Here is a 25,397-nt window from a genome sequence, read left to right as displayed (position 1 = left end):
TTATATGCATAAAATTACCTTCCAGTCACCACCCAGATATGTGTCCTAGTCATGAGAACATTAGTCAAAACCCAGCCCCTAAGTGCTCTCATTTATCACTCTGGGGTCATTCTCAGCCACGGTACCCTAAACCATTACTTTGGGGTACGTAACAGATAACCGAGTCATAACCGAGGTGTCAGGGTCATAGGACAAATATTCAAATCTAGGTTAGAGCATGAGGCTTCCAAAGGCTTGTCCTATATGATATGCAGCTGTTCCTGGCAGTAATAGGCAGAGCAAAGGTCTAGCCTGCATTGTGGCAACTGAAATGGTTTCCAGTGTGGTTTTATAAATATGTGTGTTTTTTAATCCCAGTCATATAGAAGCAAAATGCCTTTGCTCTGACTTCATACAATGGAGCCTCTAACATGCTGCTCTCATTGATGACATGACATATATCTTACAGTCTGTTAAGCCACAAATAAACACCATGCTTAATTATCCAGTCTAGAGATGGATAGGGATGCCATAGAAAAGCTGTATTCAGAATTTCCAAGCCAGTTTTGCTCCTTTTCACAAGAAAAAAAAAACAAACATTCTGAAAGCTTTGCACTTTTTTTCCTTTTATTCTTCATATGAATTCACTCTTTACAGTACCGCATACTTACTAGGAGCATGTTTTTTCAAGATGGAAAAGGCAAAAAATGCATTGTCCATACCCTTGATAAATGTATTGTCTTCTTTGTTGAGGAGACAAAACTTATAGGAATGTAAAACAACAGCTTCCTAAGGCAGTCCACTGAGCAGCGCGATCTCACATGTTCTAGCGGGAGTTTCGGATGGAAGGACAGGGGCCCATCAGGACAGCCACTGGGCAGCTTGCTGGAGAAGTGATCTTTGGAGGACCTGCAGAGGGGCAGAGAAGGGGGCCCTTCATGAGGGAGGGAAGGCTAGAGCAAAGATGCGGTCATGGGAATGTACAGACCTTTCAGGGGACAAGAAGCAGGTCAGTCTGGCAGCAACATACCCAGGAGGAGATGCTAATGATCGGCGGAGTGACGAACCGGGCTAGAGCGGGGCAGGGGCAGACCAAGCAGAGGACTTGCTAGATTATGTTTCCTTCAAAAACTTGCTATATATAATCCTAACAGATTTAAGTGGGAAAGTAATGTTTCTTCTCATGTTCTATCATGGAAAAACATAAATTTGGGATTCAGATCTAGAGAAAGAAATTTAAGGTAATAAAACTCTGATTGCACAAATTTCCCCATGTAATTACCTTTGTAGAACTGATACACCACTTCCTATCCCTCATTCCAAACCCCTGCACGTTCAGGAATTCACTCTTGAACAACCAAACGTCGTCCGTCAATACTACATCAATTGTGGCCTCGGAAGGAAAAATAAGAGCCAGTTTGCAGCCAATGTTCAGCGAGAGTGAAAGAAGGTGGACTCATGACAGCAGCTATTATCCAACACATGGTAATGAATTGTTTTAAATTTTATCTTTGTACCATACTTTAGGCTTTTCAAAGCTCTTTCTTGTGCATCGTTTTTTAGTCCTGTGACAAAACCTTGGAGATGGGGGGAGCAAGCATTTATTATCCTAATATGATAAAGTCACTGACCAGGAAAAACTGATTGGGGCTTGAACCCTCCATGTTCACGTGGGCATCAGTGGACCCAGGCAGCAAACACAGGTCTTCCGCCTCCCATTTCCCTGCTAGCACCACACTGCCTGAAATTGCTGCTACTTCATTTTCAGACATTTGCAGCTCGGAGTCCATTGTCACTGACTTGGGGGATTTTCTCTTTAAACAACACATTCCAAGAAACACACTAATTACAGTAGGAGGAGGGTGGGTTATTCAGAACTTTCTTATTTTGAGGGAAATGGTGGCGCGGTGGTTGAGAGTCTGCCTGCCGATGCAGGGGACGCGGGTTCGTGCCCCGGTGTGGGAAGATCCCACATGCCGCGGAGCGGCTGGGCCCGTGAGCCATGGCCGCTGAGCCTGCGCGTGCGACGGGAGGGGCCACAACGGTGAGAGGCCCGCGTACCGCAAAAAAAAAAAAAAAAAGAAAAAGCAAGGTTGGTCATTCCATCTTCCTGGATTTTTCAAGTCTAGGAAACATGCCTCTTTATCAGGCCGGTTTGGATTCTATCCTGCCTGGAGACAAAAGATGGACTGTTTGATGTCCCGGGGGCTCTGTAAGCTGCAATCATTCTGTGATTCTTTCCTCTAACGGTTGTCTTGGTATTGTCAGGAGTCCAAATGTCTTATTTAAAGTGCATCAGAGAGAGATGCAGCTGGATGTGAGCAATGTGTGTATGTAGGATAATAGTGTAAATATTTTATAGACTGCAGGACAACAGGATGAAATACTTCTGCTTGGACAAATGAATCCCATCTTCAAAGCCACTGCAAAGAAGCTTATGTCTTGGGCACAGTAATTTTGCAAATAACTGAACACACTGTCCTATTCACAGAGCTCAGCACTTCTCCAGTCTTAGCACCTTCTCAGCAGTGTTGGGAGCAGCCTTACCTATTGTTCTGAGGAGGAAATCTTCTCTCTTGGCAGTCTGATAGATTATGCAACTCTATTTCAGTAATTAACTAATTGAGTCACATGTGTTTGTTCTTTCTGAGCTGTTAAGCCTCCTTCCTGCCTTTACTCTCAGAGCAGCATTCAGCTACTTCCCCACCTCAGAGCAATGACCCATTTGACTGACCCGGTTCTCAAAGGTGTCCTCATCAACACTCTCCCTCTGACTAATACCAACATCTCTTAGAGGTCACTCTCCAGCCCTCACTGCAGACTTTGACCCATGGTGCTCTCAGATCTCAGATGTCAGACGTATCTCAGAGACCAGGAACATTATATGTATTATACATATGAATGTATAATGCATATAACAGAATATTACTCAGCCATAAAAAAGAATAAAATCTTGCCATTTGCAACAACATGGATAAACCTAGAGGGCATTATGCTAAGTGAACTAAGTCAGACAAAGACGAATACAGTATGACCTCACTTATACGTGGAATCTAAAAAACCAAACTCCTAGAAACAGAGGCAGAGTAGAGAGAGGGTTAACAGGGTGGGAGGAGGGGGAAAGGAGGCAGTGGTCGAACAGGGAGATGTTGGTGAAGGGGACAAACCTCCAGTTATAAGATGAGTAAGCTCTGGGGGTGTAATGTACAGCATGGTGACTCTAGTGGACAATACTGTACTGACACTTGAAGTTGCTGAGAGAGTAGATCTTAAAAGTTCTCAAAACAAACCAAAAAATAGGAACTGTGAGGTGATGGATGTGGTAACTAACCTTATTGCGGTAATTATTGTGCAATGTATACATATATCAAATGATCACATTGTACACGTTAGACTTACACGATGTTGCATGTCAATTAGACCTCATAAAGCTGGCAAAGGGGGGAACACTGAGAACCCTCCTGTTTGGCGTCCTCTAGGCTTCCCAGTCTCTCCCTCCCATGCTCTTGCCCAGTTTCCCTTTTCTTGCTTCCACATTTTTAATCATTTCTGACATGACCTCCTGTCCTATCCCTCACTCTCAGAAGACACCCTTGCTTTTTACTTTACAGAGAGAAACAGAATCTATGGGAGGAAAACCCTCATACCTTACTAACATCCAACACACAGCTGGACTCAGCCACATCTGTACCTTCTCTTACCTGGGCTTAGGATCCTCTGCCCCCTCACCTTCTCAGGAACCTTCACCATGGATTATCTCCTTCTCCCCCTTGTATTTTCAAGTTCCCTCTTAAGTAGATCCTTCTGGAAGGCTTTCCCTCCATAAGTCCTTTTTGAAAAGTCCTTATGTCTCTGTATTTACACAAACGTCCACATAGATGTGGGTTATATAGACATCCACTTGTGCCATAGTTGATTACTTCTTAATATATTGTCCAAAACACCTGTGGGCTGGTGTTGAAAAACCTGTCTCTATTAAATATTGAAAAGAGACTAATTAATATTTATAAAATGTGAGACATAAAAGCTTTTCAGTATAGCTTTACTGCATTTGTTTTCTGCTTTTACACAGTATATTATATAATTATATGGGCTTCTGACTTTATATAATAGGATCTCTTTACAGAATATGTGTTGCTTTGTCACTGACCTTTTTTAGTCAACGTTATGTTCCTGGAATTCAGTCATGTTTCACTGCTGTGCAGTACTTCATATCACGAATATATACCGATGTACTTATCCATTCCACTCTATATGCATATGTAAGATATTTTCCATTTGTTTGTTTGTGTTGCTATTATAAACAATGCTGGTATGTCCTAGTGTGCTATGTGCAAGAGTGGCTTTAAGGTCTACCTAGGAATGGAAGAACTGGGCCATCAGCTCTTTCGTTTAACAAGACAATGCCAAATTATTTTCCCAAAGTTACTGCATCAACTTGCACTCCCACAAGCAGTATCTAAGTATGCTGCCCCGCATGCTCACCCCCACTTGCTAATGTCCAAACTTTAAATTTTGCCATTCTGATGAAATGCACATAACAAAATTTACCATCTTATTTTTAAGTGTACAGCTCAGTGGCATTGAATATATTCACACTGTTGTACAACCAACACCACTATCTATCTCCAGAACTCTTTTCATCTTGCAAAACTGAAACTCTGTCCCCATTAACCAGTAACTCCTCATTCTTCCCTCTACCCAGCCCCTGACAACCACTATACTTTCTGTCTCTGAATGTGAATACTCTAAGTACTTCATATAAGTAGAATCATACAGCATTTGTCTTTTTGTGTCTGGCTTGTTTCACTTAGCATAATTTCCTCAAGGTTCATCCATGCTGTAGCACGTGCCAGAATTTCCTTCCTTTTTAAGGATGAATAAAATTCTGTTTTACATAAAATAGGTAACTAGCGGGAAGCAGCTGCATAGCACAGGGAGATCAGCTCGGTGCTTTGTGACCACCTGGAGGGGTGGGGTAGGGAGGGTGGGAGGAAGGGAGATGCAAGAGGGAAGAGATATGGGGACATATGTATATGTATAACTGATTCACTTTGTTATAAAGCAGAAACTAACACACCATTGTAAAGCAATTATACTCCAATAAAGATGTTAATAAAAAAATTCTGTTTTAAGCATAAAGCACATTTTGTTTATCTATTCATCTGTTGATGGACACTTGGATTGCTTCCACGTTTTGGCTATTGCAAATAATGCTGCTATGAACATGAGTATTCAAATATCTCTTTGAGATTCTGCATTCAGTTCTTCTGCGGATATACTCAGAAGTGGAATTACTGGGTCATAAGGTAATTTTATTTTTAATGTTTTAATAAAATGCATACTATTTTCCTTTGCGGCGGCAACATTTTACATTCCCACCAACGGTGCACAAGGGTTCCAAATTCTCCACATTCTTACCAGCACTTATTATTTTCTGTATTGGTTGGATTTTGTTTTGTTTTGTTTTCATAGTAGCCATGCCACTGGATAACTCATTGTATTTTAATTTTTATTTCTCTGATTATTAATGAAGTTGCAAGTCTTGTCATACTGACCATTCTCTCAGTGAATACCTGAAATTCTTTGCCCATTTTTATTTTCAGTTTTCCCATGCATATTGATTTGTAAGATTTCTTTATATATGCTGGATATCAATCCAGTTCTATTGTTACAAATTTCTTTTCCCAGCTTGTGGCTTAATTTCACTTTCTTTATACCACATTTTTATAAATAGAAATTCTTAATTTTAAAATAAACAATTTAATGAATATTTTCCTTACAATTTGTAGTTCTTCTGAATTATTTAAGAAAACCTTCCCTAGCCAAGGCAAAAGAAAAAAAAAGTATCTTAAATTATCTTCTAAAAGTTTTATAGTTTAACTTTTACATCTAAGTCTTTGCTCTATCTGTAATGAATTTGTTTATGATATGAAGTAGAGATCTACTTTGTTTTTTATGCATATGAATATCATACTGTCCAAGTAATCCTTACTGAAAAGACCTATTGTTCCCCATTGAGCTACTGTGAGACTCTGTTATGCACTAATTGTAAATATATGTGTGGGTTTCTTTATTTGGGGGGTTCTAGTGTCTTTGTTGGGAAGTCCAATGTTGCTCTTACTGTTGCTCCTTTAAAGGTAATGTGTCTTTTTATTTTTCTCTCTCTTTTCAGACTTTTCTCTTTGTCTTTAGTTCTCTGCAGTTTCCCTCTGATGAGTCCAGGTGTGGATTATTTTTCATCTTGGGTAAGTTATTAGGTATTTTGAATATGGGGACTAGTGTCCTTCATCAGCCTTTTTCTCCTCATATATTATCTATGCCTCATTTGCTCTTTGCTCTTTTTGGAACTCTTTTCTCCAAATTTCTTTACTCTCTTCCGTATTTCCACCTTTTTTGTCTTACTGTGTTACATTTTGAATAATGCTTTTAAACCCATCTTCTGGTTTACAAATTCTCCCTTCATCTGGATCTTATCTGCTGTAAATTCCAGCTATTTCATTTTATTTCTAGTTATTATGTTTTTTGATTCTAGAAATTATATTGGACTTTCTTTTCAATCTGCTAGGTTGCTTTTTATGATTTTTACCACTTACAGACAATTGACTGCTTTTGTATTTTTAAGCCCAAATGAGACATAGCTCTTTTATAATTTGAGTCAAATAATTCCAATATCTAAAATCTTCATGGGTCAGTTCCTGCTGTTTGTCATTTTTGCTGGTTCTCATTTATATTACCTTGATCCTTTTTTCCCCTTAATTGTGTTTTATTATGTGTTTTTCATTATCCTTAAAAAAGATATTTGTGGGGGATTCTTTGAGGTCCAGGATAAAGAGTATCTTCATCCAGAAAGTACCTTTGTTTGTTTTTTTCCAAAATCTGGGTTGAACTACCATTCTAGATCCACTTCAACCAGGTTCACTGTTTCAGGTTCTCTGGACCACCTAGATGATACCAATCCCAGCTGCAAATCCCTGGTAAGGCATCTCATATCCACAACCTCCCAGGAATAATCGTTGGACCTCTTTCCCTTTGGGCCTCTTTCCCTTCAGCCTCCGTTCAGCTTTCTCTGGGTTGGACTTGTGGTCAAACTTCTCATTCCTCTTACTCTGATGCTTTATCCCTTTGGATCTCAGCTCAATAGAGGGAAGGGTTTCCTATTATACTTCACACCTGAAGTTCCTCACTTCCTTTCCCCTCACCATTTACATCTGCCGAAACTGAAGCCCAGATTTGCTAGGCTCAAGAATACTCTCAGAGCAACTTTGGAGCTCTGCCTATCTGTTTCTCACTTTTCCTTAGATTTTTCCTAGTGTTGATTATTACCTTGTCAGCAACTTTCGCCTATAAGGACAATTTTATTTAATATTGTAGCTAAACTTTTAATTGTATTTCATGGAAGTGTTGGTTCAAATAACCTAATATACCATAGGAATTGGAATCAATCACTATCTCTTTTCTCACTACTGCCTAAAGAACAGAATAAATAAATTCTTAAATGTCCCTTTAGAAAGGTTTTTGCTCCTGAAAATCAATTCTGTAGAGAAGATATCTCTCAGCGGAGGAAGGAAGACACTTTGAATGTGCCCTTAGAATTTCTGTGTGGTTAGTAGGTGTCAATGGGAGAGGAGGGAGGAAAGAAGAAAGGAAGGAAGGAGCAAAGGAAGAAAGGAAAATAGATACAACTAGATATATGTATCTCCTATTTTAAAGTCTGATAGAGATTGTAGAACAGAACCAAAGCTATCAAGGCCTTAAGCCATTATTTAGTGATGAAAGTGAAATCACCATGTCCCAATAAACAGACCCTATCATATCACAATTCTTTCCTGGTACTCTGACTAAATATTTGTAACCTGCTTATGTAAAGCTTATTAAATGTGCTTGCGAATCTAAGACATTGACTTAAGTTACAACAGTGGAATGCAAGGAAGGTAGATGGAAGAATTTCATGGAAGTGAGTATTGTTAAACCAGGAAATACAAACATTGGGTGGAATCTCCTTCACAGATGGTATTTAAGTTTTCCCATGATTCTTTGATTCTCTCTGTATCTATAATAAAATCATGTTCTCCTGCAGAAAGAATGGGAATGGGCAAGATGCCCTTGGAGTTTCCTTCCAACCTAACGATTATAGTAATCTAACTCTTTAAAAATCAATGGCTGAACCTCAATTTGGATCAAAAGGAAATCTTCCTAAGAGGCCATGAGACAGTTTTTAATAGCTATGGGCAATGGAGGAAACCCTGACATTGTCCTCAGCTCAAATTTCATTGTCACTAAGGCTGCTGCACCAAAATGGCATTTTAAAGAGTCTTAAAATAAGTGCCGATCTGAACAAGTGGCCAAAATCAGCCTACATTCCGAGATTCTCTGAGCTCCTTGGGTCTCTGAGTTTATTATAATAGCATAGTGTCTGTTTTGCATATTTTTGCTGGCATTTCCTTTGGGCAACATCTTCTTCATCCATCACGGCTTGGTCTGCCGCAGTTGGTGGGAAGGATTTTGGCTTCGATCAATGGGTTCTCTCTGCAAAAGGGTCGTGGTTGGTTAGTGTTTTTGGACACCCAGAACATATCCTTTCTCTGGAGACCAGCAGACTTTACCAGCATGCTAGAATTTTTCAGTGTTATAGGTAGTCTTCAAAACACTTTGGGTTTGAGAGACTTTGCATGAACCCATAAAATCTGCGTTCACCCCAAGACCTTGAAACCTTCTCTAGGATTGGTAACATCTACTGTATAGGTGTCCCTACCTTCCATGTCTCTTTTAACTAATCTGTCTGGCAGGCCACAGTCAGATGAATGTTCCTGGAGATATTCTAGGCATGTCTTTTTCTTAATTAAGAATATCTCTTCATTGGGAATTCCCTGGAATCTGGTGGTTAAGCCTCCACGCTTCCACTGCAGGGGCATGGGTTCAATCCCTGGTGGGGGAATTAAGATCCTGCAAGCCACGTGGCATGGCCAAAAAAAAAAGAATATCTCTTCATTATCTTTCATTTTTTTGAGGTTCCATCCATCCAATCTTGTTCCCTACATCTGCTGTTCAGCTCCACCAGCCACTTTGCTCAGGTAGGTTCCCCCACTCTCCCACTCCCATGCCACGTTTATCGTCATTTCTCACCTTTGCTCTTGTGTTTAGAAAGGGATGGACATTGATCCAGGACCTCCTTGCTTCCCTCTTCCCTCCACCTCCCCTCTACCTCCCGCACTGACCCCCGTCACCCGCTTCATCAGAACCAGACTTGCTCTCTTTGATTCTTTGTCATCATCTTGATCGGTGCCTGGAAAACACCGGTCTGCAGACGAATGGGGTAAATACTGACCACATCCTGCCTTCTCTCTTCTATACCCATTCTTCAGATAGAATAACAATAACAGCAACTAGTAAGCGTTTGAATGATGTCTTTTAATCCTTGCCACATCTCACTTTACTGATGAAGAAAGCAAGGTTCGGGGAAGATACCTTTTTTCAGTTACTCAGCTGCGGAGCTGAGACTCAGATCCAGAAAAGTCTGGCTCCAAATCAACTACCCTTCAAGCCTTGTGATGACCAGAGAATTTTAGTCCCCTCCATCTCCTCTGTTTTCCTTCTTTCCAAGATTCCCGAGTAGATAATTAGGTTATTTAAGAGGCAGTGCAGGGCTTCCCTGGTGGCGCAGTGGTTGAGAATCTGCCTGCCGATGCAGGGGACGCGGGTTCGTGCCCCGGTCCGCGAGGTTCCCACGTGCGGCGGAGCGGCTGGGCCCGTGAGCCATGGCCGCTGAGCCTGCGCGTCCGGAGCCTGTGCTCTGCAACGAGAGAGGCCACGGCAGTGAGAGGTCCGCGTGCCGCCAAAAAAAAAAAAAAAGAGTTAGTGCAGTATAGAAGAAAGAGACAGGTTTTGGAACCACTCAAACCTGCATTAGAATTATGTCTTCAAAACTTACTAGAGGACTGGCTTTGGGCCAATGGCTTAACCTCTCTGTACCCTGATTTTCTCATCTCTTTTTTTTTTTGTATGATTCGATGGTTGATTTTTTTAAATTTAATTTTATTTTTTTTTATACAGCAGGTTCTTATTAGTTATCCATTTTCTACATATTAGTGTATATATGTCAAAAATGAGGTTACAATGACTTAGAACTCAACACAAAGTCTGGTATATCATTGACGTTCAGTGAATATATGTTGATTCATTTTCTCCCTCTTTCTTTCCCTTACTACTTTTCTTTCTCTCTTCCCTCTTTTTTATTATTTTCTTTAACTCTATCTCAGATTGACACAAACATCCAGGACTACTAGGGAACAACTGGGGAAATTCGAAGGACTGTGTATTTTTAGGTATAACAATTGCACTATAATTATGTTTTTAAGGAGTTCTCTTTTTTCTTGAGATACATACGAAGTATTTATGGATGCAGTGATGTGACGTCTAGGATTTGCTTCAATAAAACCCAGGGAAGTTGGAGATCAGGAGACAGAGTGAGTAGAAGTGTGGATGAAACAAGATTGGCTTGAGTCGACACTTGTCGAAGGTACATGGGGATTCATTACCCTCTCCTTCTCTACTTTGGGGTATGTTTGAACATTTCCAAAACAAAACATTTTCTAACATGTCCAGTGCAGAAGTTTCAAGCCTCACATCCTCCTCATCTTCACCAGAGTCCCCAGTTCTCCCCGACGGCATTCTGGGCAGCTTTCTCCTTGCTTCCCCAGCACCTCCTGGGTTATTTCAGCCTCCAGGCCAGCCGAGCACCACACTGCCTCGGCCTCCACAGTTGGCATCTGGACAAATATCTCTTCCTGACCCCAGATGGCATCACAGCTTCCCCAGTCTGATCCTGTCAGCATATTTTTTCCAGGCACCTGATTCCTGGATGTGGCAACAATAAAGCCCACTGAGGTGTTTGGCTGGTCCCCCCGGGAGCAGGTATTTCCCATTCTAACAGCGTCAGCCATCTGAGCACGCTGCTTCCGAGAGCTCCCAAATAACCGCCGGGTAAGAACTTCACAGACTGCGGTGCTTTCTGGCCACAGTGTCCCTGAGGGATGGAGAGCCGCTAGGGTAGGCGGTATAATAATATTACTGATTATTAATGGAAAAGCAGGTGCAAATAAGCAATTTGTTGGGTTGCATTTTACTGGGAAGCTGGCATGAAGGAGGAGAGGAAAGCAAAGAGCAGTACACACGGAGGTTATTTACTCTGCTGTTGGTTTTCCTATACGGACTCTTTAGGTTAAATAGATATCAGACTCCAGTTTGATCGAAGTAAAAAGACAAAAGGCTGAGTTATCCGAGTCTTGGTGATTTTATAAGGAACAAACAGAAAAAAGATAAACAGGTAGGTCAGACCAGGTCAACCTGGAGGGCTGGACCAGCGATCTCAGTGGGTGGTGCCCAGGTAGTGCTTCACGAGCGGGCCCTGGCAGATTTGTGGGTGTTCTCCATAGTGTCACACATTTACTGGGTGTGTTGGGGACCTGGCCCCGCCCATGGGGGTGTGGTTTACTCCTCAGATCACAAGACAAAATCCCAATTTCCTTCATGCTCCAATGATGCTTTCAAGAGGAAACACTTGGAGAATAGGCATTCCAACAATTCTTTTCTGAGACAAAGACCCACCCTTGCTTCCAGCATCACGTGTCGTTTCATACTTTGGAAGTACTTCAAGTCTCTTCTCTCATTCGAGCGTCGCAAGCCGTGATATGAGGTAGGTACCGTTACCCCTACTGACAGCTTGGGAAACTAAGGCTGAGAGACATGCTGACAATGTGACGTGTCCAAGGCCATGGTCTCGGTGGTTGCAGTTGGAACAAGAACCTATGTCTCTTGCCTTCTGATCTGTGCTTTTCTTCTGACACCAAAATTAACAGTTTTTTATGCCCAAGGCCATCAGGATCTTTAAGGAAATGGGCTAGGGACAATGGCCCCAAAGCAGACAAAGTGGACTTCTATCAGGCTCCCGCTCTGGGACTCTTACCTGACAAAACCCAGGCAACATTTACCACTGATAATCATACTAGAGGATCAAGATGAGACCAAGAACAATAGTGGTCTTGGATGACTCTGTCCCCTGGTCAGTGCTGAACGGAGCCCATGCCCCCCTCTCTGCCAGAGAGTGACAACCTTTCAATGCAACAAAGTCGCAATGACAACCTGGCATGTCTCCAGCACTGGGCTGGCAATCGCTGTGCTTTCTCATTAACCTAGTTGCAATGTTCCTGCTCCAAACTTTCCTCCTTTTTTTTTCTCCCTCCCTCCCCAATTTTCTCCAGTTACCATATATTGAGTACCTGCTCTGTGCCAGGCACTGGGCCGGGCCCTGAGGATACAGCGGGGACCACGACCTGTGTACCACGATATGCTCAGGTCCACCTTGGTCAGGATTTCCTGCCTGGAACGCCCACTTCCCTCCTTCCTGTTAATCCGTCCCCTCCATTCTTTTACAACGTTGCTCACAAGCAGGCTTCTCTGTGAACCTTCTCCCTCCCTGCTTCTCCTACCAATTCAGGCCACTCTACCCCCCAGCACGGCTCTGTCACTTTTCGTTACAGGCGGCACAGTTTTCATCTGGATACTGATTAAAAGAACACACATGAGGAGGTCTTTCAGGTTGTTTTCTTAACTCCATTACTATCTGCCTGTGTAGCCTTAAGCAAGTCACTGAAACTATGTCTCAGTTTAACCCAGTGTAAAGGGGGGATTGTAGAAACTGCCTGATTGACATAGCAGATCATGAACACTGAAGCCGATGGAAAAGTACAGAGGACAGGCCACATTCATTGGTTTACTCTTTATGGCGTTGCTATTGACTATCAATCACGCCTCTAGATGCTAGATCGGATATAAAACTGTGCTGTCTAAGACTTACCAGACAGATGGGGAGAGAACAGCAATACAAAGCCATGAAATGTGCCATGGAAACTTAGGGGAGGAAGAAAGAAACTCTGATCGCGCAACTCAGAGTTGCTGCCTTGGAATAGGTGGTAGCTGAGCGGGATCACGAGAGACGGGTGAGACGTGGAGGAGGACGGGAGGAGGTGGAAAGACAGCTTTCCCTTTGGGGAAGGAATATCACAAGCAAATGGCTGGACATGACGAAGGGGGGGTAGCTTGAGACCCCGAGTGGCATGTGGTTTAGTTTGGCTGGAGTGTAAGGGTGCACGCGGAGGAGTCATCCAAGGTAAGTCCAGAAATGGGGACTTGCAGCACTGTTGAATTCTGGGTTTCGGACTTTAGACATCATCTGAGAAGCCCCATAGAACCATTGAAGATACTTGAGTACGGACGTGCTCGAATCACGAGGAGGTGCTTTTGGAGGATTCCTCCAGCAGCTAAGTAAGGACAGCCTAGAGACGATGCTACACAGCAAGTTACAAAGTGCAGTAGTCGTAATTTGCTGGCTTAGTAACTGTATCTTCTTGTAAATGGGTCTCCTTCCTCTGTATCTTCTCACAAGTCCCATGTATTCATCGTGGTACGTGGTGGAGGGCTGTTGATCCTAACTGGTCGGTGGGTGAATTCCAGTTCTGTGTTTATCCTCTGAAGCCCCGTGCAGTTGCTGTGCAAGGTGTCAGCAAAAAACTGGGGGAGGGGAGCAAGCACCTCTAAGCTGAAGATGGGTGTGTGCCCCTCCTTCCCCTGTTCTGTTCAGGCTGTTCGCGGAGTCTTACAGCTTCATAGTCACTCACAAATAGACATGATGAGACAGCTGCTGGAGAAAGCCTCTGGCAGGGCTCTGAGCAGATGTCCCAACCACTGGGATACGGAACCTGAGACCCTGGCTGGCATCTGAGTATTGGAATGCTGAGCCTTCTCCACTCTCTGGTAACAGGATCTGCTGGACTCATTGTAAGATGAGAATGATTAAAAAAAAATACTGTTTGCTTTACATATACAGCCGGAGTCGATCGTGAATGTTCCAGCATCCCACGGGCAGGAAATGAAGGGCTTAGCTACAAGCCTCGGAGAAGAGCAGCAGACACAGAACAATAGTTTGTTGTTGGTTTGATGCTTGTTGTGTTGGGGAAAGGACACGGAGCCTGTGAACATCAGAGCCCCACTAGTCAATGGATGCTGACGTAAACTAACTGACTACTTTGTGTGCTGGGTCCAGAAAACTGGGCCGATTTTTCTCATCCCATACACTATGACTCAGTATGAGGTCCCCAAATGACCTTCAGGGCATCCCAGTATCCTGGGTTTCCTCTTTCCTGATTTTTGACTGGAACGGGGAGGGGAGGGAGTATGGGAAACCAAGAAGCAGAGAGAGCAATTAGTGAAGTGCACATCGGTATACGAATTATACCGATTATATACGGTTATATCGATTATATACGATTATATACGATTATAAAGCAATAAAACAGCTACCATTTATTAAGACCCTATTATGCATCAAGGACTCTGTCAGATACTTAACAAATGTGACTTAACTGAATATTGATAGCATTCCATATGTATTTCTATTCCCATTTTAAAGACAGGCAAACTAAGGCTCAGGGGAGCTTGGCCCTTGTTCTATGTAATATTACATTAGAAAATAGGTGTGAAAGGGAGAAGTTATACCATAAATATCACATAATAGGAGCAGTAACATTTCTGCAGGATTTATATTTACAAAATTCTTTCACATGCACTGGACCAGATCCCCAAAAGAAAAAAGAGGAAAATCAGGAAATGAGATCAGAAGGGAAAGAAGATGTACTGAGACATTTTCAGGCACCAGGCATGTGTTTTATCTAATTTTTAGGTGTTATCATCTCTACTTTGCAGAGGAGTAAACTCGAGTTCAGAAGAGTTAAGTAAGCTGTGAGATGCTTATCATTCATGAGTGATAGAGTCAGGATTAAATTTAATAGTGAATTTGATTAAAGGTGATTAGGCCAGAGCTGGGAGAGACACTCTCTGCATCCCAGGGAGTTCCTGATTATTGCGATTTAAAAAAATCAATCAAGTATCTATTCAGAACCTGCTACTGGGATCAAAAGAATTGCTGAGCCCAATGTCCACACTTCCAGTTTGCTAGAGGGAAATATTCATGTAGACCCTCGAGTGTGAGGCAGAAGTATTGGTGGACAAGGGTTCTTCCAAGTGGCAGTTCGGAGGTGAAAGTGACCTGAGGTGAGACGTGGGTACAGTGCGGAAGGGGGAAGAGTGGAAATGTCCTGAGATCCTGCCGCTTTGCGAAGATTATAAAGTAAAGCCTGGGATTAACCACAAGTAAGGAGACCTGACTGGTAGTAATCTGCATAGATCCTTGATAACTGCAGTGTGAGACCAGCTCACAACAGAAAGTCTAAACTCTACAAGGATGCTGACGATAGTAAACAAAAGCAGAAAGATATCATTGTCAACAGCATAAGAGGGGCTCTTGGGGAAATTAGTAAAACTTTTTATTATTTTTGTAAAAAGTATGTCTTTTATGATCCTTCTGAGAAAGTCAGGAGGGTGGCATATTGTGCTATCCCTCAATTTTAGGGAGAAACTATCAATACATACCAAACACACACAAAAAATATGAACACTTGGTCTACTCCTAATTTGCTCTCAGAGCAGGTGCATAGTAGTAACAATTATAACTTGAATATTATAAACAGAAGATCAAATAATGCATCTTCATAATTATTAGTCTCAACTTTCAAGATAAGCTCCTAGGTCCACTATTTTCCCCATTATTTTCTCTGAAATTTTGATCCCTATTGACAAGGGATTTAATTTAAGTCATCCTTTCCTGCTAAGGAAAATACTCCTGTGAGTGATAATGGTGGAATTTCAAGTCAGTAGGGAAAGGATGGACTACACACACAAAAAAATGATGTTACCTCGTATCATAAACAAAATGATTAAAGAGTTAAATATTTAAAAACCCAACTATAAAGTTCTTAGAGAAACTACGAATGGACATTTTTTATAATCTTGTGGTAGGAAGGTCTTTCCAAGCATACACAAAACCCAGGAGTCATAAGAGAAAAGATTAAGTATATGAGTCTCTGTAGGCAAAAAATTCAGTATACAGAAAGATTAAAAAACATGCAACAGTCTGGTCAGAAATGTTTACAGCACACATAATAGACAAAGTACTAATATTAAAGAACCCAAAACTCAGAAAAGATACAAATAACCCAGTTTAAATGCACAAAAAATATGATAAGGCAATTCACCAAAAAAGAAATCAAATGACCAATAACCTTAGGGACAGGGGCCCAAACTGACCAATAATCAGGAAAATGAATATTAAAATATTAAAATGTTTTTCCCCATCTGACTAGAGAAAAAATTAAGTGTTTAAAATACTTAGTGTTGGATATTCCACTAGTAGAATAGTGTAGATATTCCTACATACAATTGCAGGATGTTAAATTTGACAAGCTTTTTTTTTTGAAGAATAACCTGTCAGTGTCCATTAGAATCTAAAACATGCATATGCTGCTAAGAAGTAATTTTACTTTCGTCATCGTTCCAGAGGAATTACTGCACCTATGCATAAAGATGTCCAACTACACGTAATGGCTACAAATGTGCAAGAACTAGTAGGAGAAGGGATAAACCATGCTGTTGAAAATTATGCAGTTGAAATTAACTAAAAATAGAGTTACCATATGATCCAGCAATCTCACTCCTGGGCGTATATCTGTAAAAGACAAAAACTCTATTTCGAAAAGACACATGCACCCCTAAGTTCACAGCAGCACTATTCACAATAGCCAAGCCATGGAAGCAACCTAAATGTCCATTGACTGATGAATGGATAAAGAAGACATGGTACATATATACAGTGGAATACTACTCAGCCATAAAAAAGAATGAGATAATGCCATTTGCAGCGACATGGATGGACCTAGAGATTATCACACTACTATATATAAAATAGATAAAAAACAAGGAGCTACTGTATAAGCACAGGGAACAATATTCAGTACCTTGTAATAACCTATAGTGGAAAAGAATCTGAAAAAGAATATACATATATACACACATGTATTTTTTTCAGATTCTTTTCTGATATATATATATATATATATATATATATATATATATATATAACTGAATCACTTTGCTGTACACCTGAAACTAACATAATACTGTAAATCAACCATACTCCCTAAAATATTTTTTAATAGAAAGGAAAATTATGTAGCTGTGAACAAGAATGAGATTGTCCACCTGTACCAACATGGAAAGATCACCAAGACAAAGGAAGGTAAAAAAGTAAGATGGAGTACGATCCCAAGTGAATTTTTTGAAACTATGTACTTTGATGTAAATATATATAATAAATGCATACGTAGTAAAAGGGCAAGGGGGCTACACACCAGCTTGTTCACAGTGCTTGCCTCTGAGCAGAGTGGTGGGTTGGAAGCAGTGGGGAAGGAGGGGAGACTCTCATTTTTTACTTCATGTGCCTGTGTAGCCCGGGTTCCCCAGAAAACAGAGGCTGAGGCAAGTTTACATGCTAAAGCTTAACAGTAGGTTGCAAGTCAGGGAAAGAGAAAGTGAAGGAAGAAGAGGAGAGAGAGGAGAGAAGGTTGCAGAGCATGTACAATGGGGTGTGTTACCAAGCAGGCCAAAACCACACACACACACACACACACACACACACACACACACACACACACACACACACACACCCCATCTGGTTTCACAGTAAAGCAGAACATCTCCAGAGAAGCCCTTTGACCCACTGTCTGTGTTGGGGGAAGCAAGGGCAAGCAAAGTGTGTACTGGCTCTGGCTACGCTCCCATGGGGCGTTAACTTCCCAGACCTTCTGGTTGGATTGTCTAGCTTTTCCAGGCAGGTGCCGGGGAAGCAGAATCTCTGTGAGTTTGGCTGGTCAGACCTCAGAGCTGGAGCTGCTGTGGCTCTCGCTTAGGTAAGTGAAGTGGAGGCTTTGAGGAAGAGAAGGAGACAATGGTGTCAGAGGATGGAGTGACTGCAGTGGCTGCAGAAGCATAGGCACCATCACTGGTGTCCCCCTAGCTGGGAAGCAAGGCCAGTGTCCAGGGCCCGGGGGACAGGTGGAGCCCATTAGACGCTAGAGGTGAGTAAGTGATATTCGCAGGATTTGTGAATTTTTACTTTTTTACCGAAGACTATATTCAAGGATAGCATGTATTATCTTTAAAAATGTAAGACGTTGAAGCAGCATTAAAACAGCAAAGAGATAGCATTTTTAGCCTTCTAATTTGAAAATATTTAAAAAATAATAACAGCCACTCTAGAGGGAAATGTGATAAAATAGGCCTTTCCACATGCAATTGGAGGAGAAGTCAGTCTCTGTGGAAGGAATTAATTCAGGATGCACCAGAAGTCTTTAAGATGTGTGTACACTTCGATCCAGTGCAGAGATGTTCATTGCAGCATCACTTATAACAATAAAAATTACAAACAACTGAAATATCTAACACGATTAAATAGTTTGTACCCTCTCTGCATATTCTATACAGTCACTAAAAGTCAAGTTTATGGAGAATAATGACTTTATTATATGCTCAATATATAATTTTAAGTGACTAAATCAGGATATGAAACAGTGTACATTCCCCGCTCACACACTTTAACTATACTTCTCTATTGATTCTCTGAATAGAGCAGATTTTTCCATTTCCCCTCCAGAGTGTGTGTGCAGAATGCAAGCCCATTCGCTGCATGTATTATTTTTTCCCCTAGTCTCTCCTGGCTGGCTGTTCATTGACCACCTTCTCCAAGAAACCTCCCAGACCAGATTCTTAATCTGCGTTCACTGTCCATCTTACGCATTCTTCAAGCTCCTTGTTCACTCCTCTATTTTAACAGTTCTCACCTTATACTGTAATTATCTGTTTGCTTCTCCGTCCCAGCTACCTACCTTCATACACATGCGTACACATTTTCACATACACAAACATGCACACACACACACTTTCCATTCCTTTTGATCTTCATATTCTTAAATTTTTACCAAGTGCTTGGTACATGAAAGGTGGTACTCATTAATTTTTACTGAATGAATGAATAAATTTCCCCAGACACTTGGAAAACAGAGGAAGGGCAAGTTCTCTAGGTGTGCTCTGGGTAGTTTTCCCAGAGCTGAACTAGGGAGAAAGGGCTGTGTGCTTTTGTTCTATGAACAAGGGCCAAGGGGGACCTGGTAGCATTTCAGCCCCAGAGTTATGAAGATGTGCATTTGATCAACAAAAGTCTTGTCATAATCCCAGCCCCAGTCTTTTCATGGAGGTTTTCATAAGGAACTTGAAGTATAACTACAAATTAGAAGAGGGACTTATCTTGTTGAAAAACAGAGCTTTTGCCTTGAGATACAAACCATGGATTTTTTTGTCTTTGTTATACACACATTTTAAAATTTTCTTTTGGAAGAGGAAAAAAATATAACATTGTATCTCTAATTGCTTGTGAAGTAGCATGGGATGATACACAAGGGAAAAGATATTTTGCAAATCATTGATCCACATTAAGAATTATTTTGCCCATTGATAAAGCACCTTGTATATTGCAAGAGAGCAGAGCAGCATCCTCTCCCATACAGATCATCAGAGAATGTGTTTTGAGGAAAGCCTTTCCTTCTCCGGGGTTTCCTGCAATATTTTTTATCAGATCTTCCATCACAACAAGTGGGGCTCAAATATGCTCTGTTGAAACCTCATTTATTGAAGCTTCATTTTCAAGTTGGAGAGAGAGTTTGGTTCCTATTGGACTAAAGGAAACTCTGTCTGCTTTATTCAAGCATTTTCCTCCTTTACTTCTTCTCTTCCTTCTCCTATCGCTGCCAATTATGTGAATAAAGATGAGATGTTTCTCCTCCCAAAACCCTCGTCATCCGCAGTTGGTACTGTGCTTTAGCGCAAAAGCTGGAGAATGGTGGAGGTTTAAAAATGAGCAGAGCACTCTTCCATGTGTTTGTTGGCAGTCTGTATATCTTCTTTGGAGAAATGTCTATTTAGGTTTTTTGCCCATTTTTGGATTGGGTTGTTTGTTTTTTTGATATTGAGATGCTTGTAAATTTTGGAGATTAATCCTTTGCCAGTTGCTTCATTTGCAAATATTTTCTCCCATTCTGAGGGTTGTCTTTTGGTCTTGTTTATGGTTTCCTTTGCTGTGCAAAAGCTTTTAAGTTTCATTTGGTCCCATTTGTTTATTTTGGTTTTTATTTCCATTTCTCTAGAAGGTGGGTCAAAAAGGATCTTGTTGTGATTTATGTCAGAGTGTCCTGCCTATGCTTTCCTCTAAGAGTTTTATAGTGTCGGCTTTACACTTAGGTCTTTAATCCATTTTGAGTTTATTTTTGTGTATGGTGTTAGGAAGTGTTCTAATTTCATTCTTTCACATGGAGCTGTCCAGTTTTCCTAGCACCACTTATTGAAGAGGCTGTCACTTCTCCATTGTATAATCTTACCTACTTTATCAAAAATAAGGTGACCATATGTACATGGGTTTATCTCTGGGCTTTCTATCCTGTTCCATTGATCTATATTTCTGTTTTTGTGCCAGTACCATACAGTCTTGATTACTGTAGCTTTGTAGTATAGTCTGAAGTCCAGGATCCTGATTCCTCTAGCTCTGTTTTTCTTTCTCAAGATTGCTTTGGCTATGCGGTGTCTTTTAAATAGACATTTCTCCAAAGAAGATATACAGATTGCCAACAAACACATGAAAGAATGCTCAACATCACTAATTATTAGAGAAATGCAAATCAAAACTACAATGAGGTATCACCTCACACCAGTCAGAATGGCCATCATCAAAAAATCTACAAACAATAAACGCTGGAGAGGGTGTGGAGAAAAGGGAGCCCTCTTGCACTGTTGTTGGGAATGTAAATTGATACAGCCACTATGGAGAACAGTATGGAGGTTCCTTAAAAAACTAAAAATAGAACTACCATAAAACCCAGCAATCCCACTCCTGGGCATATTCCCTGGGAAAACCATAATTCAAAAAGAGTCATGTACCACAATGTTCATTGCAGCTCTATTTACAATAGCCAGGACATGGAAGCAACCTAAGTGTCCATTGACAGATGAATGGATAAAGAAGATGTAGCACATATATACAATGGAATATTACTCAGCCATAAAAAGAAACGAAATTGAGTTATTTGTAGTGAGGTGGGTGGACCTAGAGTCTGTCATACAGAGTGAAGTAAGTCAGAATGAGAAAAACATTGTAGCCACACAATAATACTTTTCACTTAAGAATTAATTTGTTCTATAGTTTGCAAAGTTTGTTCTGAGATGTGCTTTTTTCATTTTAAAACATGATTATCTTATTAAAAAAAGAAACATTAGAAGAAAAGAGAAAAACAAATACCATGTGCTACACATATATATGGAATCTAAAAAAAAAAAAAAAATGGTTCTAAAGAACCTAGGGGCAGGACAGGAATAAAGAAGCAGATGCCGAGAATAGACAAGAACACGGGGAGGGGGAAGGGTAAGCTGGGACGAAGTGAGAGAGTGGCATCGATTCATATATACTATCAAATGTAAAACAGATAGCTAGTGGGAAGCAGTCACAAAGCACAGGGAGGCTGACGTCCTATGGACATTGTCTCCCCTTATGGAAGACATCACTTGGACTTCCTGGCCAAGGAATTTAGTATCAAAGTTCTGTTGTTTTTCCTCTTTATTCTCTGATGCAGTTTATACAAGATAGGGATTGTTTCTTCCTTGAAGATTTGGTAGAATTCTATGTAAAAACTACCTGAGTATATTGTTTTGTTATTTATTTGTTTCGTAGGTAGTTTTTAAACTACTGATGCAAATTCTTTAATAGTTTTAGGTTTATCCTTAGTTTCTTTTTATTCACTCAGTTTTGATGTTATATTTTGTCTGGGTTTTCAAATATATTGGCATAAAGTTAATCATTGTTATCTCATAATTTTTAAATCTATACTGTAAATACAATTAATTCTTAGTTTTCATTTCCTTTATTTTGTTCTTATATGTTCTCTTTTATCTAATCAATATTGCCTAAGGGTTGTCTATGTTTTTACTTTTTCAGAAAAGAGCTGTTTTAGTTATTTTCATTATTTTTTCTTATTTCATTAATTTTACTATTTTCTTTATTATTTCCTTTTTTTTTCTATTTCCATTAGATTACCCCATTGCTTTTTCATAAATTCTTGAGTTAGACTCTTACTCCATTAGTTTCAGCATTCGTTATTTCTAATATACATCACTAGTGGCATACAAGGAGATTCTGGGGATACTTTCAAATATGGACTTTTAAAAATGAGCACTACTTATGTACTTAATAAAATGTGTCTTTCAAAGAAATATAATAACTACTACCTCAAACTTAATAGTTCACGGTTGGTATTGCTTAAGATAAGGCAAGTAGTAAGTTAAAAGTCAATAAATGTAAATAAACATGAAAATAATAGTAAAGTTGACCACTGTTTCATGTTTAATTGAAAAGACTTTGAATTCTCTAATTAAGGGTGAACATTCTAGATGAGGACATTTGGCAAAAGTTGTTAACCATGTTGCTTAAATTTTCCACACCCTATTATTTTTTTTACCTGTTCGATCTATTAGTTTTCAGAAAGATGTTAAAATCTCGCACTCTAGATGTATTTGCCCATCCCTCCTTATAATTCTGGCAATGGTTGCATTATATAGTTTGAATGGGAACTGCTAGGTGCAATTCAGCCTAGAGTTATTTTATATTCCTCATGAATTATTCCCTAGTAATTGAAGAATGATCGTGATCTCCAAAACTCTCTTCCTCTTGGGTCTTCTTTGGCTTCCATTCGTATGGCCACCCTGGCTTTCTCTGAGCTATCATCTTCTTGGTATGTATTTTGCCAGTCCTTCATTTTCAACCTTGGTCTGTCGTTAGGTTTTCGTATTCTTCCCATCACATCAGGCTGTTCTTTTTCTGGTTCATTCTCCTCCTCCAAGGTCTTTTGCAGTCTTCGGTTCTGGAATGCTAATGTGTCTACATGACTCACATATCCAAATATCCAGATGGAAATCAGAAGTCTTTAAGGGAAGTTTGGACGGTCATGAGAGCAAGTGAGAGCCCCTGGTTTGCATCTCGAGATGGGGAGTAAATAGCATGAACTCTGCAGACTCCTACCGGCCCGGGGAGTCCATGTACAGCTCGTGTGTGGTGGCCAAAGTCACCCCAGGAGCTAGATTGTCCTTTCCTTCTCCGGTTCATCCCTTTTGTTTGTTTCCTAGGAACTCAGGAAGGTTCCTGCTGCTGTAAGCATAGCCTAATGAATTCAAAGCTCACGTCTGCATTTCCAAATCAAGCTTACGGATGACTCAACCATACTAAACAGAAAACCATAACCAAGACAGGTACCTGATTTGGAGGGTTCCATTTGGTTAACCTGTGGGTTTGGGGTCAACATGAGTCGCTATCAGATCACACGCTACTGCTTGTCACCCTCCTCCCAACAAATGGCACCGACCCCAGACTCTATTTGCTGTAGCTAATGAACAGTTCACATCTTATGCTTCCTTCATTCAACACAGGTGTCATTCCTCACCTTCAGAGAAGTGTTCTGTGGGCCTTCTGCTGAGTGGTTGCTTTCAGAGCCGGGAACAAAATTGGCTCAGAGGGCCTGGATATATTACTCCCTACAAACAAACCTTTTTGCTGATGACAAGGAATCACTCAGAAAGGACATTCAGGAAGCTGATATATATCAATTAACCATGGCATAGATCCTTGCTTCATTGTTAGCTTGATTTGGGGTCCTTCTGTAGAATTTTTCTTGGTGTGGACTAGCCGGACCTCCTGTTAGGTAAGGGGCACCTGAGACCTCATAGCTGGCACAGAGGAAAGAAGAGTGACCCAGAATCAGGATGCCCAGGTTAGAACTAGTTTGGGTTCCACGTGGACTTGGAAGTGTCCCTTGTCTTTATGGTCCCAAACTGAACATCCATAAACTGGAATGTACAATCCATGCTCTATTAACCTCATCAGTGTGTTGACTTTTTTGCCTGTCTCCTTATTGAATACTGCTTAAGCACAGGCCCATGACTCTGGGGTCTCTAAAGAAAGGAGATCAGGATCCTACAGAGCCTGGAAATCACAGGGTTAATAAACTGAACAAAGACAATGACTAGGGGACTCATGACATGGGCCCAACTCCTGCATCCCGTGGAGCCGTAGGGCTGGTTGACAGAGACACATCTGATCAGCAACAGGACAAAGCCCAGGTGCTCTGTCTCCTCTAAGAAGGATGAGCACGTGAATTTTGTCCAAACTGGGAGCTTTCTGAGAGCAAAAGCAGACAATATTAGTAAGCCTGGACATTGGGTGTAGACATGGCCATCCTGGAAAACCAAGATTGGTGGTCATCTTACTCATGAGATGAAGAAATAGTAGGAGGTACTTTCCTTTCACATCTATGAACTTCTCTATGTAGAGTTTGGTAGAAGTGTTAGGAAATCCCTGTTAGGTCAGAAGGCCCTGGAGAAAGGAAATGTCTGGAGTGGCCTGCTGCCTTAAACTCCCCAGTCTCAGACCTCATATCCTACAAAATGCCAACCAACTCAGAGCCAATTAAGCCTCCAAGCCTCGTAAATGCCTGGAACTCAGGTCCTGAGAATCTCCCGTTTGGGGGCCTGAGTCATTTGGATGAGCAGAATGTAAATAAAGGCCCATGGAGCCAGTTCATAAGAGGCCTCAGAGCCCTTGTTACAGCGATTTCCTTGGACGATACCGGCCGTCCAGATGGCGAGCCTGGTAAACAAGAAGTCCCTGTTCTCCATCAGCGTCAGCGTGTGCCTCGCTCCCGGGCATCTGGCGAGCTGGGGATGGGAGCTCCGTTTACAGCTTGGCCCTCCTCACTCGCCAGAAATGTGCCCTTGTGTAAACACCAGAGCCTCTTCCAGGAGGACACGTGGGCCGAGCAGTGGACACCTTGCCCCCGGGGCCTGGGAGAACAGAAGTATCCCTCCCTCTTCTCCGCCAGCCCTGTCCCCAGCCTTGCAGGCCATCAGCAGCCACGGGGCCCCCCAGTGCAGGGAGACACCCAACTGATTCCGTTTCTATAAATTCCACCCGCCTGCCAATTTTTCTGAATCTGTGTTCAGCTGCTACCCTCTTATACTCCTTGGTTCTGCCTCTTGCCTGCTGTGTGACCACAGGCAAGTCATTAACCTCTCTGAGCCTCCCTTTCCTCAAACAAATAATAAAATAATACCACTGATCTCACATGGTTCTCTCCTTGCCACTAGGACTTCAGAAAATACATGTGACATAAAGATGTTAAAAAAAAAAAAAAAAAAAAAAAAAAAAAAAAAAAGAAAATACATGTGACAGAAGGACATGGGTATGGGTATGGTAAAGTAGAATTACCATATGATCCTGCAATCCCACTCCTGGGCATATATCCGGAGGAAACTCTAATTTGAAAAGATACATGCACCCCAATGTTCATAGCAGCACTATTTATGATAGCAAAGACATAGAC

At 41.1% G+C, this 25,397-nt stretch overlaps 1 long non-coding RNA gene across 1 annotated transcript in view; it reads right to left on the bottom strand.

Moving 5' to 3' along the window:
• Positions 1-666: 666 nt before the first annotated feature.
• Positions 667-25,397, bottom strand: part of LOC132434386 (uncharacterized) — a 69,511-nt gene continuing 44,780 nt past the window's right edge. The window contains exon 5 of the long non-coding RNA XR_009521296.1: positions 667-888. This is a non-coding gene — a long non-coding RNA (uncharacterized lncRNA). The remainder of the gene's footprint in view (positions 889-25,397) is intronic.

This window comes from Delphinus delphis, chromosome 11 (assembly GCF_949987515.2).
Source record: "Delphinus delphis chromosome 11, mDelDel1.2, whole genome shotgun sequence".
NCBI classification, from domain to species: Eukaryota; Metazoa; Chordata; class Mammalia; order Artiodactyla; family Delphinidae; genus Delphinus; species Delphinus delphis.
This window is presented reverse-complemented; position numbering and strand designations above follow the sequence as displayed.